Source organism: Macrotis lagotis, chromosome 6 (assembly GCF_037893015.1).
Source record: "Macrotis lagotis isolate mMagLag1 chromosome 6, bilby.v1.9.chrom.fasta, whole genome shotgun sequence".
Taxonomy (NCBI): Eukaryota; Metazoa; Chordata; class Mammalia; order Peramelemorphia; family Peramelidae; genus Macrotis; species Macrotis lagotis.
Window position 1 is genome coordinate 108,795,890 of NC_133663.1, and position 17,445 is coordinate 108,813,334.

A 17,445-nucleotide genomic window follows, 5' to 3' on the forward strand; every position below is an offset into this window, starting at 1 on the left:
AGAAAAAGAGAGGACAAAGAACTATCATTTTCACAAATCAAAAAATTGCATGTGAGGTACTTATCTCTCTCTTCCCCATTCTTTATCTCCCTTCCCTTTTCTTTCAGAACATTCCTCTCTCACCATGTAATTATCTTTCTTTGCATGTATCTCTGCTTCTATCTCTCCATCTCTCTGTATTTTTGTCTCTGTATGTCTGTCTCAATCTCTCTCAATATAGACACACAGACTTATATATACATGTTTTTGTTGCTGTGTATGAACATATACATACTTAAAACATGTGTGCATATATATCTTTACATATCTAAGAATACATACTATATATATATATATATGTACTTCTACTAGCTGTCCTAATAATAAGAAAGTTAATATGAGTTAGCGGTATAATCTTCTTATATCCAAGAAGACCATATATTTTCTTCTTCCTATGCATCTTTTTCACTTGTCTTTAATCTTTTCCAAAAATAAAGAATGGTTTAAATTATTACTCAAAAAATAGTCAAGTAAGTGTTTTAATAATGGAGTGGAGGGGGGGAGTTGAGAGGGTAAATGATGGAAGAGGTTAGGGAACAGTGAGTGAACTTTACTCTCATTAGAATTGGATCTAAAAGGGAATTACATAGACCCTCAAGTGTGTCTAGAAATCTATCTTATGGTACAGGAAAGTAGATGGGGAAAAGCATAAGAATATGTGGGTGATGGAAGGGAGGACATATTGTGAGAGATGATAATAAATTGCAACATACTCTTGACGAGGGACTGTGTCAAAGAGAGAACAGAATAAATAGAAGGAAGAGAATGGATGGAAATATAGTTAGCAATGTCAACTAGGAAATAAATTTGGAAACAAGTTCTCTGATAACAGTCTCATTTCTCAAATATATAGAAAATAAATCAAATTTATAAAAATGAATCATTCTCAATTGATGAATAATTATATGATATGAAAAATTTTCAGATATTTTCTTTTTCTTTTTTATTTTAAAACGTTTTAAAATTTAATGTTTATTCTCATTTTGTACAAATGTTTATTTTTACATTAATAAAATATACTTGTTTAAGAGTAAATGAATTTCCTCCTTCCCCACATGAATATAGATTTGCTTGAGTGATAAATTAAAGGGGAGAGAAAAAAAATTAAAATAAATAAATAATAATAATTGTAGTTATGGCCAGGTGGTGCAATGGATGAAGCACCAGCCCTGGAGCCACGAGCACCTGAGCCCACATCTAGCCCCGTAGACCCAACAATCACCCAGCCGTGTGACATGCAAGCCACCTGATCCCCACTGCTCTGCAAAAACCAAAAAGAAAAAAATGACCCAAAATAAAATAAAATAATGATAATAGTAGGGGTGGCTGAGTGGCTGACAGTGCATTGGCCCTTCAGCCAGGAGCACCCAGGTCCAAATCCAGCCTCAGACACCCAAAGATCACCCTGCTATGTGGCCCCAGGCAGACCACCCAGCCCCATTTGCCCTGCACCCTCCCCCAAATAATAATAATAAAAAATGTGCTTCAGTCTTTGTTCCAACACCAACAACTCTGTCATGGGTGAATCACATTCTTTATGGTAAGTCCATCGCAAAAATTACTTCCATATGTTTCCAATGTTGCCATTGCTCATCGCAAGTTTCTCCTTTCTTAATTCTCCACTACCATGTACTATATTTTCTCTCTCCTTTCACTCTGACTCTGCTGTAGGGTAGCTGAGTGTCACAACAGACAGATCCCTGGTCCTGGGGCCAAGAGGCCCTGAGCCCCGATACCACCCCTTAAGCCCAGAATCCACCTGGCCCCATGGTCCTGGGCAGGCCTTCCAATCCCAGCCCCTTGCAAGAAGTAAAAAAGAAAATGTGTTATATCTGACCACTCTCTCTCCATGGTCCATCCTCTCCTCCTTTATGCACATCCACACCGCTTCCCCCTGCTCCCCCCTCCTTCTTACTCCAAATGCCTATACCCCATTGAGTATATATATGCTGTTTCCTCTCCTAGCCACCTCTGATGAGAGCAAAGGTTTCCTCATTCCCCCTTGCCTCTCCCCTTCCATATCATTGCAATAGCTCACTGTAATAGGGAAAAATCTTATTATATGAAATATCTTGGCCTATTCCCCCTCTCCTTTTTCTTTCTCCCATTACATTTCTCTTTTTTTCTATTGACTCCATTTTTACACCATATTTTATCTTTGAATTCAGCTTTCTCCTGTGCTTCAACTATAAAAGCTCCCTCTAACTGCTCTATTAACTGAGAAGGTTCATATGAGTATTATCAGTGTCATTTTTCTATGCAGGAATACATGCAGTTCATCCTCATTAAGTCCCTCATATTTTCCCCTTTTCCTCCAATCTCCATGATTCACCTGAGTCCTGTATCTGAAGATCAAACCTTCTGTTCAGCTCTGGCCATTCCAAAAGGAACCTTTGAAATTCCTCTGGTTCCTTGAAAGTCCATCTTTTTCCCTGGAAGAGGACATTCAGCCTTGCTGGGTAGTTCATTCTTGGCTGCATTCTAAGCTCTTTTGCCTTCTGGTATATTGTATTCCAAGCCCTACAAGCTTCCAGTGTAGTTGCTTCTAAGTCCTGTGTGATCCTGACTGCAGCTCCACGATATTTGAACTGTGTCCTTCTGGCTGCTTGTAATATTTTCTCTTTGCCTTGGGAGTTCTGGACCTTGGCTATAATATTCGTAGGGGTTTGTTTTTTGGGATCTCTTTCTCGGGGGGGGGGGGGATCTGTGGATTCTCTCCATTTCTATTTTGCCCTCTGCTTCTAGAATATCAGGGCAATTTTCCTGTGGTTATTCTTTGAAAATGATGTCAAGGCACTTTTCCTCATCATGACTTTCAGGTATTTCAATAATTTTTAAATTATCTTTCCTAAGTCTGTTTTCCATATCAGTTGTTATTTTCAATGAGATATTTCACATTTTCTTCTAATTTTTCATTTCTTTGGTTTTGAAGTATTGATTCCTGATTTCAGGTAAATTCATCAATTTCCCTGAATTCTGTTCTTTGTCTGAAGGATTTGTTCTCCTCAGAGAATTTTCTTATCTCTTTTTCCATTTGGCCAATTTTGCTTTTTAAAGCATTCTTCTCCTCAATAACATTTTGAACTGTTTTATCCATTTGACCTAAGCTGGTTTTTAGCATGCTATTTTCTTCAGCGTTTTTTTGGATTTCCTTAACTAAGGTGCTGACTTCATTTTCATGTTTTTCCTGCATCTCTCTCATATCTTTTCCCAGTTTTGCTTTTAACTTCCTCATTTGATTTTCAAATCTTTTTCTGAGCTCTGTCATAGCCTGATCCCAGTTTCTGTTTTTCTGGGAGTCTTTAGATGCAGGAACTTGTGTTTTCTCATCTTCAGACTAAGTATATTGATCCTTCTTGGGATCATAGATAATATATTTCTCAATGGTGTTCCTTTTTTTTTCTCTGCTTGCTCATTTTCCCAGCCTAAGCCTGTTTTGAGGGTGCTTCCTGAGCTTTTGGGGCACTCCCACAAGGGTCTCAGTGTGTGAGGCTCTGTCCTCCCTCCTGGTCTGTGAATGACCATAAGCACCCCCCTCTGCCACGGGGCTGAGGTGGGGGGGCCCTGCTGTTCTATGGGGTGACCTAGATTGTGATCAGGATCTGAATGTGGTTAGAGCTCCAGAGTCCTTTTCCAGGGGCAGAGGACAAAACTCTGCAGTCTCTCTTCACTCCCCTCCCTCAGCTCAATGGGCTCATGCCCTGGAGGGTCCTGCTTACTGGCTCAGCCTGCTTCTGTTCCTGGATCTGGGCTACAGAAAGGCCAAGCTGCTGGCTGTGTGCCCTGAGGGCTGGACTCCATGTGCTCTGGCAGAGGTCCCCCGCTGTTCCCCCACTTTGTGCCTTGTGCTCCCTGGGTTGTAACTCAGGAGACTCCCCCACTGCTGTGAGCTAGGTCTCCCAGCGCCCTGGGGCTGCCTCCGGGAGGCTGAAGTTATTTTGCTCTGGCCTGTCGCCCCTTTGGCAGGCTGCCCCTCCGACCCCGGGAGCAGATCCTTTCTGCTCTTTTCCAGGTTACCTTGAGTAGGAGAACTGCCTCTCTGGGTCCCTTTGTGGGTTCTGTCTCTCGAACGTTTAGTTAAGAGTCCTTAGTTTAGAAGTTTTATCAGAGAGTGCCTAAGACTCGATCCTTTCTTGTTGCCATCTTGCCTCCTCCCCTCAGATGGTATTTTCAATGAAATTTATACCCACATAAATATGCTCTAACTCACTAATGATTGGAGAAATACAAATTAAAACAATTTTGAAAAATTATATTTTACCTATTATTGGCAATAGGAGAGGAAATGAATTGATAAAGGTTGGAGGGATTATAAGGAATAAAAGTCATTAATACATTTTTGGTAGAATTATGAACTGACCCAAAAGTTCTTTAGAGCAATTTGAAACTATGTCCAAAGGCCTGTAAAACCTTGCATGCCCTCTGACCTAGCAATGCCACTGCTGACTCTGCATTCCAAAAGAGATCAAGAGCAAAATGAAAAGTTCCTATACATAAAATAATATTAGTGGAAGACCTTTTTTGGTGGCAAATAATTGAAAACAGTGATGATTTACATCACTTGGGTAATGGCTGAAAAAACTGTTCTGTGTGATAATGATTGAATGATATTCTTCTATAAAAGCTGATAAGCAGTTTTTTTTTCCAGTAAAAACCTTACATGAGCTGATAGAACATGAAATCATATATATATATATATACGATAACACCAATGTTTTAGGATGATCTGCTTTTAATGATTTAGGTTTTCTCAGCAGTTAAATGACTCAAAACTCTGAAGAACCAATGGTGATGAGTGCAATCCATCCCCAGAGGAAGAGTTGATAGTTTTCAGAATAAAAATTGAAGCATAATTTTGAAAAATTCTTTATTTTTATTGCGATTATTTTGGGGGTGAGGTGGTAGCATCTATGTTTTCTTGAAGAACTTGTCTATTATAGGAATGGTTTCAAAATAATACATTTATGACACTTATCAAATTACATCTTTCTTACTAAAAGAGAATAGGGAAGGAAGAAGGGAAACAATTTGCAACTCATAGTTTTGAAAGTGAATGTTGAGAATTGTTCATTCTCGTAATTCAGGAAAATAAAATCTTAATTTATTTTTTAAAAATGATGGACCGAATGCAGACCAAAGCATATTTTTCTATTACTTTGTTCTTTCTCATGGTTATATTTTCTTTTTGGAATGTTTCTTCCACAATTAAGATCAAAATGGAAATATGTTACACACAATAACTCAAGTATAAACTATATGAAACTACCTATTATTTTTGGAAGGGGGGAAGAAGGAAGGGAGCTCAAAATCTTGTAAAAATGCATGCAAAAATTTTCCTGTTATTTTATTGGAGAAAAGTAAAATGCCATTAAAATAAAAAAGAAAAGTCCATAAGAAAAAAGTGTTTATATATCTAGGTCAATTCATTTATTCAAAAAAGTTTGATTCACATATTATGTTCAAGAGATTTTGAATGTAACTACAAGAGGATTGGTCCTGCCTTCAGTGACACAAAAGGATAAAAGTTAATATATAATATCTTCAGTGAAAATACAAGAATTTTCATTGTATTTGTTGTACATATGATTGCAGATACCTCTCCTCCTTCCTCTCTTCCAGGTGTTTCAGTTATTTGACTTTGGATTCATTTAAGGAACACCATAGCAAAGAAAATTAACATCCTAATATTGTTATTAGTTTTCATGTAAGTTTTTCAAGATCAGAGCATCCATCTAAATCATCTGAACAGGCAAAGACTTTGAAGTTTATAAAAATCTCATAAGAAATGAAAGCAAAACAATCAACCTGCATTTCAGATTATTTTCAAGTTCTTTCACTGAATTTTTTTTGTTTCCTTTTGAACAGTGAAAATTCCAGTGATGAGGCTTTCAACAGGAAATTAAAGCTTTTGGAGAAAACTAAATGGCTTCATTTTAAACTGCAAGGCCAATTAAATGTAAGATCACAGTGTAAAAATTCTACTGTGAAACTTTTATATAACTGAAATAAAAAAGAGAGATTTCAGTAAATTCCATGCAATATTTTCATTTGTGTAAACAACAATTCTTTGTCCCTTATTTTTCTGTTTTTAACTACTCATTTATTTTAACTTTACAGCAATAATCTTTTTGAAGAAGTAAATTAAAAGCCCCCTCCCCCACAAAAGATGGAGAAATCTAAAGAGAAAAAAGTAAAAGAACAAAAAAGTGTTCTTCAGTCTGTGTTCAGATACCATTAACTGTGCCTTTGGAATTGACTATATTCTTTGTTATAAGTCAATCAGAGTAGTTATTTCAATATTTTTCCCCAAAGTTGCTATTATTAACTGTATTTCCCTACACTCTATTCCTCCAAACTCCCATTTATTCTGTTCTCTCTCTCCTTTCACCCTGGCCCTCTACAGAAGTGTGATATATCTCACTATCCCCTCCCATGATCTTACCTTTCTCCCATCCTTTTCCTCCCCTTTTTCCTTCAGGGTAAGAAAGATTTCAATACACTATTGAGTGTGTGTGTTATTTCTTCTCTGAGCCGTGTCTCATGAGAATGAAGATTTATTTATTCCCCCTAATCTTTCTCTCACCTCCCACCGCATGGCAAAAGGTTTCTCTTGATACTTTTATATAAAAATATTGTAGAGGCCACACAAGTGAGTTTGGGGTCAAGAAGCCAATTATGACCAAAATAACCTGATCTCTGGTGACACTTGAGCTGAAAGATCCCACAGAAGTCTGATTTGATAACACAACTGCATCATTCTTGGCCGCACTGTTCGATAAGCTGTTTCAAAACTTCTTGATCTGGGTCACATCCTGCTGTGTTAATTCCTACCCATAACAAAGCTACATCATTATTTTTATCCTACATGCTAATTTTGTGGTTTTCTTCTATAAGAACTGTTTAATATTTTCAATAAATTGGCTCTGTCAGATATCCTGAAATCCCCACCTGAGGATAATGTGTTTTTCTTTTCTCTCCTGAGCCGAATTCATCCACTGGTGGACAGGGGATCAAAACATTTGGCATCCTTAATGTGGGACAAACATGGGACTTTAAATCTTCTGGAGACTGAGAGAGTCCTTCAGGAGAAGAAAACTCCCTGGCTAAGCTGTGAGGAGTCCTGGGATCAGGTGAGGGGAAAGCTTAGGGTGGAGCTGTGAGCAGAGCAAATTTTTTACTATTTTTTTTCTAAATGGGTATCCCAGGTATAATGGGGAAGGAAATCTCCAAAGAACTAAAAAATGTCAGGACAGGATGGTAAAAAATATTAGAGAAACTGACTAAAGAGACGAGCTTAGAAATTATTAAAAAACAAATAAGATAAGTCTTTACAGACTGTTTATGATGCTCTACATGACTTCCAATGATAGGAAAATTGAGCATAGAAGGTACTTTGAGTAGGGAAATGACAAAATACTGTTGAACTTATCTTTTCCCTGCTTCTCCACTGTAATTCTGCCAGAATGTTCCCCACTCCTTCTCCCAATCTGCAGCTTCTCTTTTTTTTGTAATCAAGCTCTTATCTTTTGACATTGGAGTTACTAACCTGAGCGACAGAGAGAAAAAGAGAGAGAGAGTGAGAGAGAGAGAGAGAGAGAGAGAAAGAGAGAGAGAGAGTTACTTCATAAAGATACAGATAAACAAATATTAAAAAGGAAAAATTCATCTGGAGTTAAAAGAATCAGGAATTACAGTGCATGCTCCAATATATATAGTATAAATACATAGAAATCATAAAAAGAATACTATTTTTAATTTAATAAAGTTTGGGGGAAATAATTATTCCAAAAAGACAATTAAGTCAGGTTAATTCTAAAGTATATAATTTGGATACTACCACTGCCAAAAATAAATTAATAAAAGAAATAAGGGGAGGGGCAACTAGGTGGTTCAGTGGATAGGGCACGGACCCTGGAGTCAAGAAGACCTGAGTTCAAATTTGACCTCAGACACTTAATAATTGCCTAGCTGTGTGACCTTGGGCAACTCACTTAACCCCATTGACTTGCAAAAAAAAAACTAAAAAAAAGAAAGAAAGAAGGGGAAACTAAATAGTTAATCTTTTACCAAGATGATATTGCCACATTGTAGCTTCAGAAGGTTATCTATATATATATATATATATATATATATATATATATATATATATATATATTCTAATAATGCTAGTTATTTCAGAAAATTAGGAATCACATGAGGATTTAAGAACAGAAGGACCCCCCCCCACACACAGAAAAGACCTAAGACTTGTCCCCTTTGAAAGAAGTTAATTGGTGTATTCTAAATTAAGAAGGGGGGGAAAGGGGCTATTCCAATTAGGCTGAGAAATTTTTAAATGACTGTTTTTCCATCTCAAATGCTATACTAGTTAAAATAAGTATTAAAATATTAATACCCTTTTATGAAAAAAATATATTTTGATATTTTAAAGGTTCTATGTCTTTTATCTTCTGTGAGAACTAGGTGGGGTTTTCCCCAGAGATTAGGGTCCTCTCTTGTTCAATGTGCTCTGAATCTATTTATGTGTTGTCTATGTGCTTGTTTTAAAATGCAGTCAGAGAAAAACTGTTAGGTCTCTCTGCTTGGTCAGACTTGCTGTCCTATTTTTGTGTTTTGATTGGACAATCCTCTTTTCTGTCTCTCTTTTCAAAACTGGATCCTTTTCTTTTATCAAAAACTCCCAAACATACTTCTGGTATGCCAGAAAGTATCAATTTAAATAAAAAGAAGAAACTATAAGAATTATGAAGGACCTGACTGTATCAACATTAAGAGATCAAAGAGGCTGCAACAAGATATTCTGAAGAGTAAGGGAGTTAGGAATGCAGCCAAGAATCCACTATCCTGCAAAGCTAAGCCTTCTTTTTCAGGGGAAACAATGGACATTTAATAAAATGGAATAATTCCAAAAATTCCTGAGGAAAAGACCAGAGCTAAATATAAATTTTGGACATCAAACAGGAATTGCAAGAGACACATGGAAAGGTTAAAAAAGGAGGCAAAGACAAAAAATACTATCCAATAAGCTGAAACTTGTTATATCCCAATATTGGAAAAAGATTCTCATAACTCTTGAGAATTATAACTCTAACAGAGAGTTAACTATGCAGAAGTGATGGACACTCATAACTTATTCATGAGACTGCTTTCCAATGGGATGAAACTGGATATAAACTTGCTTGTGATAAAGACACTAATAACTCTCAATAACTGTAAGTGTATTAGAAAAAATATACTTAACTAGAAGTGATGGATACTCAGAATTTTCTATGACTCAGAAAGAATGATTTAAAAATACCTCTTCCTTAAAAAGGGGGACAGTCAGGAGATGGGAGAAGGGGAGGGAGGGGACTGAATGGGGTAAAATGCATTACATTAAGAGGTACAAAAGACATATGGTAATAGAGGGGCAGAAGGGAGGAGAAGAGGAACACCTGAATCTTCCTCTCATCAGACTTGGCTTAAAGTTAACTTACAGACATACTCAGTTAAATTAAAAAAAATCTTACCTTTCAAGTATCAAAGGGGGGAAAAGGGGAGGGGGGATGGAGAAAGGGAGGGGGAGAAAAAAAGTGTAACTAACAGAAGGAAGGGAAGGAGAAAGGGCAAAAGGGAAAGGGGAAATAAAGGGGAGGGGTGGTGGATATAGGCAGAAAAACACAGTGAAGGGGAAGGTATTCAGAAACAAAATCCTGGGAATTAAGATAATGTGAAATGGGGGAAAATACAATCAGAGGGAAGACAGCATGGAGATCAATAAAGAGTCAGGAATTATAACTTTTAATGTGAATGGGATGAACTCCCCCTTAAAACATAAGTGAATATCAGAGTAGATTACAAACCAGAATCCTACAATATGCTATTTACAAGAAACTCTTTGGAAGCAGGGAGATACATGTAGAGTATAGGCAAAAGATTGGAGCAAAATATATTTTGCTTCAGCTGATGTGAAAAAGGCAGGGGTAGCAATCCTTTTCTCAGATAAAGCAGCTGCAAAAATAGATAGTTTTAATAGAGATAAGGAAGGAAACTATATCCTCCCAAAAAGTATGATAGGCAATAACGTGATTTCAACAATGAATCTATCTATCTATCTATCTATCTATCTATCTATCTATCTATACACCCAATGGGATAGCATCTAAATTCATAGAGGAAGAGATGAACAAACTACAGGAAGACATAGACAGCAAAACTCTACTAGTGGAAGACCTCAACCTCCTGCTCTCAGATCTAGATAAATTGAATCAAAAAAGAAGAAGTTAATGAAGTAAATAGACTGTTTGAAAACCTAGATGATGGATATATACAGGAAATTGAATGGAGATAGAAAGGAATATACCTTTTTTCTCTGCAGTACATGGCACCTATACCAAAATTGGCCATGTGCTACAACATTAAAACCTAATGATCAACTGTAGAAAGGCAGAAATAGTGAATACATCTTTCTCAGATCACAAGGCATAAAAATCATATGCAATATGGGCTAGGAAGATACAGAACCAGAATTAATTGGAAACTGAATAACCTCATTTTAAAGAATGAGTGGAATAAACAATAAATTATATATAGAATTAATTACTTTAACCTAGATAATGACAATAATGAAACAACAAACCAAAACCTATGGGATTCACTCAAAGAGGCTGTCAGGGGGTATCTTATATCTTTAAATGCTTACATGAATTAATTAGAGAAAGAGGAAATCAATGAACTAAGTAAGCAACAAAAAAATTAGAGAAAGAACAAATTAAAAATTCCCAATTAAATACCAAATTAGAAATTCTAAAAATTAATGCAGAAATTAATAAAAGCAAAAGCAAAAAAATCTGTTAAATTAATAAATAACACCAAGAGTTTGCTTTATGAAAAACCAATAAAATTAATAATAATCTGGTCGATTTGATTAAAAAAAGGAAGAACACCAAAATGATAGTATCATAAATGAAAAAGTTGAACTCACCCCAATGAAAAGGAAATTTAAGTAATAATTCAGAATTATTTTGCCCAAATCAATGACAATAAATTTGATGATACAAGTGAAATGCATGAATATTTACAAAAATATAACTTGCCAAGGTTCAATGAAGAAGAGAATAAATACCTAAACAGCCCAATCCCAGAAAAAGAAATTCACCAAGCCATCATTGTACTCCCTAAGAAAAAAAATCTCCAGGGTCTGTTTGATTCAAAAGTTAATCCTACCAAACATTTAAGGAAAAATTTCTTCCAATTCTATATAAACTCTTTGGAAAAATAAGGGAAGATGGAACTCTGCCTCTTTCTGTGAAACCAATGTGTTTCTGATAACTAAACCAGGAAGAGTTAAAACGGAGAAAGAAAATTATAGACCTATCTCCCTGATGAATATAGATGCAAAAGTCTTAAATAAATTCTTAGCAATATGATTACAACAAGTTATCACTAGGATAATAGATTTTGACCAAGTAGGATTCATCCCAGGAATGCAGGGTTGGTTCGATATTAGGAAGACTGTACTAAAATCAATTATATCAAGAACAAACTATTAGAAATTATATGATCATATCAATAGATTTTGACAAAATAAGCTTTTGACAAAATAAGGCACCCATTCCTACTAAAAACACTAGAGAGTGTAGTAATAATGGACTGTTCCTTAGAATAATAAGCAGCATCTATCTGAAATCAACAACAAGCATTATATTCAATGGGAAGAGGCTAGAGGCATTCCCAATAAGATCAGGGGTGAAAAAGGATGCCCATTATGACCACTACTATTCAATATCATATTAGAAATGCTAGCTTCAGCAAATAGAGAAGAAAAAAAATTGAAGGAATTAGGAAGAGATAAAATTTTCACTCTGCAGATGACAAGATAGTATACCTAGATAATTTCAAGAAATCATCCAAAAAACTCCTTGAAAGAATTAGCAATTTTAGCAGAGTTGCAGGATATTAAATAAACCCTCATAAATCCTCAAATTATATATATATATATATATATATATATATATTATAATATATATATACATATATATTATAATATATATATATATAATATATATATATGACTAGCAAGATACAGCAGGAAGGCTAGAAAGAGAAATCCCATTCAAAATACTCTCAGACAATATGAAATATCTGGTAATCTATTTGCCAAGGCAGACTCAGAAACTTTTTTTGAAAACAAATATAAAACACTTCTCCCACAAATTAAATCAGATTTAAATAACTGGTTAAACATCAACTGCTCATGGACAGATCAAGCTAATATAATAAACATGACAATTGTACCAAAACTAAACTACTTGTTTAGTGCCATGCCAATCAAAATTCCCAAAAAAAATGCTTTAATGAATTAAAAAAAGTTGTAAGTAAATTCATATGGAGAAATAAAAAGTCAAGAATTTCCAGAAATTTAGTGAAAAAATTGCAAAAGAAGATAACTTAGCCCTACCAGATATAAAATTGTATTATAAAGCATCAGTCATCAAAACTGGCTGGTATTGTTTAAGAAACAGAGTTGTGGACCAGTGGAATAGACTAGTTGCAATAGCAGGAAACGATTATAATAATCTGCTGCTTGATAACCTCAGAGTTCAAGTATGGGGATAAAAACTCTCTCTTCGATAAAAACTGCTGGGAAAATTGGAAGTTAATATAGAAGAGACTTAGATTAGCCCAACACCTCACACCCCTGTACCAATATAAGACCCAAATGGATCCAAGATTTAGACATAAAAGCAATACTATAAGCAAACTAGAAGATCATGGACTAGTTTACATGTCAGATCTATGGAAAGGGGCGCAGTTTATGACTAAGGAAGAGATGAAGAGCATCACTAAAAACAAACTAGATGATTTCAATGACATTAAATTAAAAAAGCTCTTACACAGACAAAACCACTGTAACCAAAATCAAAATAAATGGGGTAAACTGGGAAACAATCTTTACAACTAATCTTTCTCTTAAAGGACTCAATTCTAAAAGAGAGAACTGAGTCAAATTAAAAAAAAAAAGGCCATTCCCCAATTGACAAAATGTCAAAGGATATGTAAAGGCAATTTACAGATAAGGATATCAAAGCAATCCATAGTAATATGAAAAATTGCTTTAAATCATTAATTATTAGAGAATTGCTAATTAAAGCTTCTCTGAGGTACCACCTCACACCTCCCAGACTGGCCAATATGGCCAGAAAGGATAATGATCATTTTTGGAAGGACTTTGGGAAATCTGGGACAGTGTTACATTGTTGAGAGCTGTGAACTCATCCAACCTTTCTGGAGAGAAATTTGGAACTAAGCCTAAAGGGCATCAAAAATGTTCATACCCTTTGATCCAGCAATAGCACTACTGGGTCTATAACCTGAAGAGATGATGAAAAAGAGTAAAAACATCACTTGTACAAAAACATTCATAGCAGCCCTGGTTGTGGTGGCAAAGAATTGCAAATCAAGTAAATGAACTTCAATTTGGGTATGGCTTAGCAAAGTGCGGTATATGAATGTCATGGAACAATATTGTTCTATTAGAACCCAGAAGGGATGGGAATTTAGGGAAACCTGGAGGGATTTGCATAAACCAATGCTGAGTGAGATGAACAGAACCAGATAAACATTATATACCCTCACAGAAACATGGGGGCGATAATCATCCTTGATGGACTCGCTCATTCCATCGGTGCAACAATCAGGGTCAATTTGGGGCTCTCTGCAATGGAGAATACCATCTACATCCAGAAAAAGAATGGTGGCGTTTGAAAAAAGACAAAGGACTATTTCCTTTAATTTAGGAAAAAAAGAATGGATGTCTTGTTGTCTGATTTTGCTGTCTCTTATAATTTATGTTTCTTCCTTGGGGATATGATTTCTCTCTCATAACATTCAATTTGAATAAATGTTTTCCATCTAAAAATGTGGAAATTGACAGGTGGTCTTCTGTGGGGGGTGGGAAGAAGGAGATAAGATAAGGGGAAAATTGTGAAATTCAAAATAAATAAAATCTTTATTAAAAAAAAAAAAACCCGAGTTGCTCTGGAGCAAAACTTATAAAGCAAGGACTCTAACTATATTTTCAAGAGACAGAGGGATCCAGTGAGGCAATTTTCCAACCCAAGGTAACCTGGAAAAGAGCAGAAAGGTTCAGCTCCACAGGGTCAAAACGGGTGGCCCACCAGAGCAAAGGTACTTCAGGTTCCCAGAGGCAGCCCCAGGCCACTGGGAGCTGCCGCTCACCTCACAGCAGTAGGGGCAGTTACCTGACTTACACCCTGGGGAGTACCAGGCACAACTTGGGGGAACAGCAGGGGGGGACCTCTGCCAGAGCTAGCTCATGAAGCCCAGCCCTCAGGGCACACAGCAAGTAGCATGGTTGGCAGCCCAGATCCAGGAACCAGAAGCAGTTGGAGCTGATAAGTAGGAGCCCCCAGGGCATGAGCACTCAGCCTAGGGAGGGGAGTGAAGAGACACTGCTGAGCTCTGTCCTCTGTCCCTGGAACAGGACTCTGGAGCTCTGACCCCATTCAGATCCTGATAGCAGTCTAAACCCCTCTCATATAACAGCAGCCCACCCGCACCTCAGCCCCATGGGAGAGGGGTATACTTGTGGTCATTCACAGACCAGGAGGAAAGACAGAGCCTCACAAATGGAGATCCTTGTGGGGTTATCCCACTAATACTCAGAAGCTAAGGAAGCACCCCAAAACCAGGCATGGGCTGGGGAAATGAATAAGCAGAGAAAAACAAGTAACACCATTGAGAAATACTTTGCCTGTGATCCTAAGAAGGATCAAAACACTCAATCTGAAGATGAGGAAGTATAAGCTCCTGTATCTAAATACTCCAAGAAAAACAGAATTTGGGTTCAGGCAATGACAGAGCTCAAAATAGACTTTGCAAATCAAGCGAGGGAGATAGAAGAGAACTTGTGAAAAGGAAATGAGAGAGATGCAGGAAAAACATGAAAATGAAGTCAGTAGCTTAGTCAAGGAGATCCAAAAAATGCTGAAGAAAATAACATTTTAAAAACCAGCATAGGTCAAATGGATAAAACAGTTCAAAAATTGAGGAGAAGAATGCTTTAAAAAGCAGAATTGTCCAGATGGAAAAGGAGATAAAGCTATCTGAGGAAAACAAATCCTTCAGACAAAGCATAGAACTCAGGGAGATTGCTGATTTTACGAGAAATCAGGACTCAATACTTCAGATCCAAAAGAATGAAAAATTAGAAGGAAATGTGAAACATCTCATTGAAAAAAACAACAGATATGGAAAACATATTTAGGAAAGATAATTTAAAAATTATTGGGATGCCTGAAAGTCATGACCAGAAAAAGAGCCTTGACATCATTTTCAAAGAATTATTACAGGAAAATTGCCTTGATATCCTAGAAGCAGAGGGCACAATAGAAATGGAGAGAATCCCCTGATCTCCCCAAGAAAGAGATTAAAAAAAAAAAACCCAGGAATATTATAGCCAAGTTCCAGAACTCCCAAGTCAAAGAGAAAATATTACAGGCAACCAGAAGGACACAATTCAAATATCATGGAGCTGCAGTCAGGATCACACAGGACTTAGCAGCAACTACATTAAAAAGTCATAGGGCTTGGAGAATAATATCCTGGAAGGCAAAAGATCTTAGAATCCAACTGAGAATCAACTACCCAGAAAAACTGAATGTCCACTTCCAAGGAAAAAGATGAACTTTCAATGAACCAGGTGAATTTCAAATGTTCCTGTTGGAATGGCCAGAGCTGAACAGAAGGTTTGATGTTCAAATACAGGACTCAGGTGAAGCATGAAAACTGAATTTGAAGATATATTGTGGTGTAAAAATGTAGTTAATAGGGTGGATAGGTGGTGCAGTGGACAGAGCACTGGTCTTGGCGTCAGGAGTACCTGAGTTCAAATCCAACCTCAGACACTTAATAATTACCTATCTGTGTAGCCTTGGGCAAGCCATTTAACCCCATTGCTTTGAAAAATCTAAAAAAAATTGTAGTCAATAGATAAAAGGAATATGTAATGGTAGAAAGAAAAAGGAAAGGAGGAATAAGCTAAGATGGTTCATAGAATAAGATTTTCCTTTATTACAATGAGCTATTGTAATGATATGGAAGGGGGAGGCAAGTGGGAATGAGGGAACCTTTGCTCTCATCAGAGGTGGATAGGAGAAGAAACAGAATATATACTCAATGGGATATAGGTATCTAGAGTAAGAAGGAGGGTGCGGAGCAGGGGGAAGGGGTGGGGATGTGAATAAAGGAGGAGAGGACGGACCATGGGGGGAGAGTGGTTAGATATAACACATTTTCTTTTTTACTTCTTGCAAGGGGCTATGATTGGATGGCCTGTCCGGGAAAATAGGGCTGGGTTGATGCTGGGTAAGGGGTTGAATGTGGGCTCAGGGCCTTCTGGCCCCAGGGCCAAGGAGCTGTCTGCTGCACCACTCAACTACCCTACAGCAGAGACAGAGTAAAAGGAGAGAGAAAATATAGTTCATAGTAGTAGAGAAGTATGAATGGATGGAGTTGCAATCAACAATGGCAACAGTGGAAATATATGGAATTAACTTTTGTGATGGACTTATTCTAAAGAATGTGATCCACCTGTGACAGAGCTGGTGGTGTTGGAACACAGACTGAAGCATACTTTTTATTATTATTATTTTCTTTGGGGTGTTGCAGGGCAAATGGTTCTTGGTGGCCTCCCTGGGGCCGCATAGCTAGGTGATTGTTATGTATCTGAGGCCGGATTTGAACCTGGGTACTCCTGGCTCAAGGGCCAATGATCTGTCTGCCACCCAGCCACTGCTACTACTACTACTACTACTACTACTACTACTACTACTACTACTACTACTACTACTACTATTATTATTGTTTTATTCTGGGCTCTTTATTTTTTGTTTTTTATAGGGTAATGGGGTTGGGGTTGCTTGCAAGTGGTCACACAGTTGGGTGATTGTTGGGAGTCTGGGGCTGGATTTGCACTCTCCTGGGAGCTCCTGGCTCCAGGTATGGTGCTCCATTCCCTGATCCACCTGGCCATACCTATTATTATTATTATTGTTGTTGTTGTTGTTGTTGTTTTTGTCATTGTTATTATATTATTGTTTTTATTTTATTTTTTATGTTTATTTTATTTATTTAATTTCATTATTTATTTAATGTTTTATGTTTGCTCTTAAACAAGAATATTTTAGTAATGTAAAAAAAACAACCTTATTTATACAAAATAAGAAAAAATTTTAAAAAAGATAAAAAATCTCACTAACAGCTCCACAGGAGATTTTCATGAGAATTATGTTGGAATTTTTTTTTTTTTGAGAAAGAAGGGGTTCTATTAAATTGTCTTATATTCTATTGTTGGTTTTCTGGTCTGATTGTATAACAGAGTTTAAATTACTGAACTGGCTAATC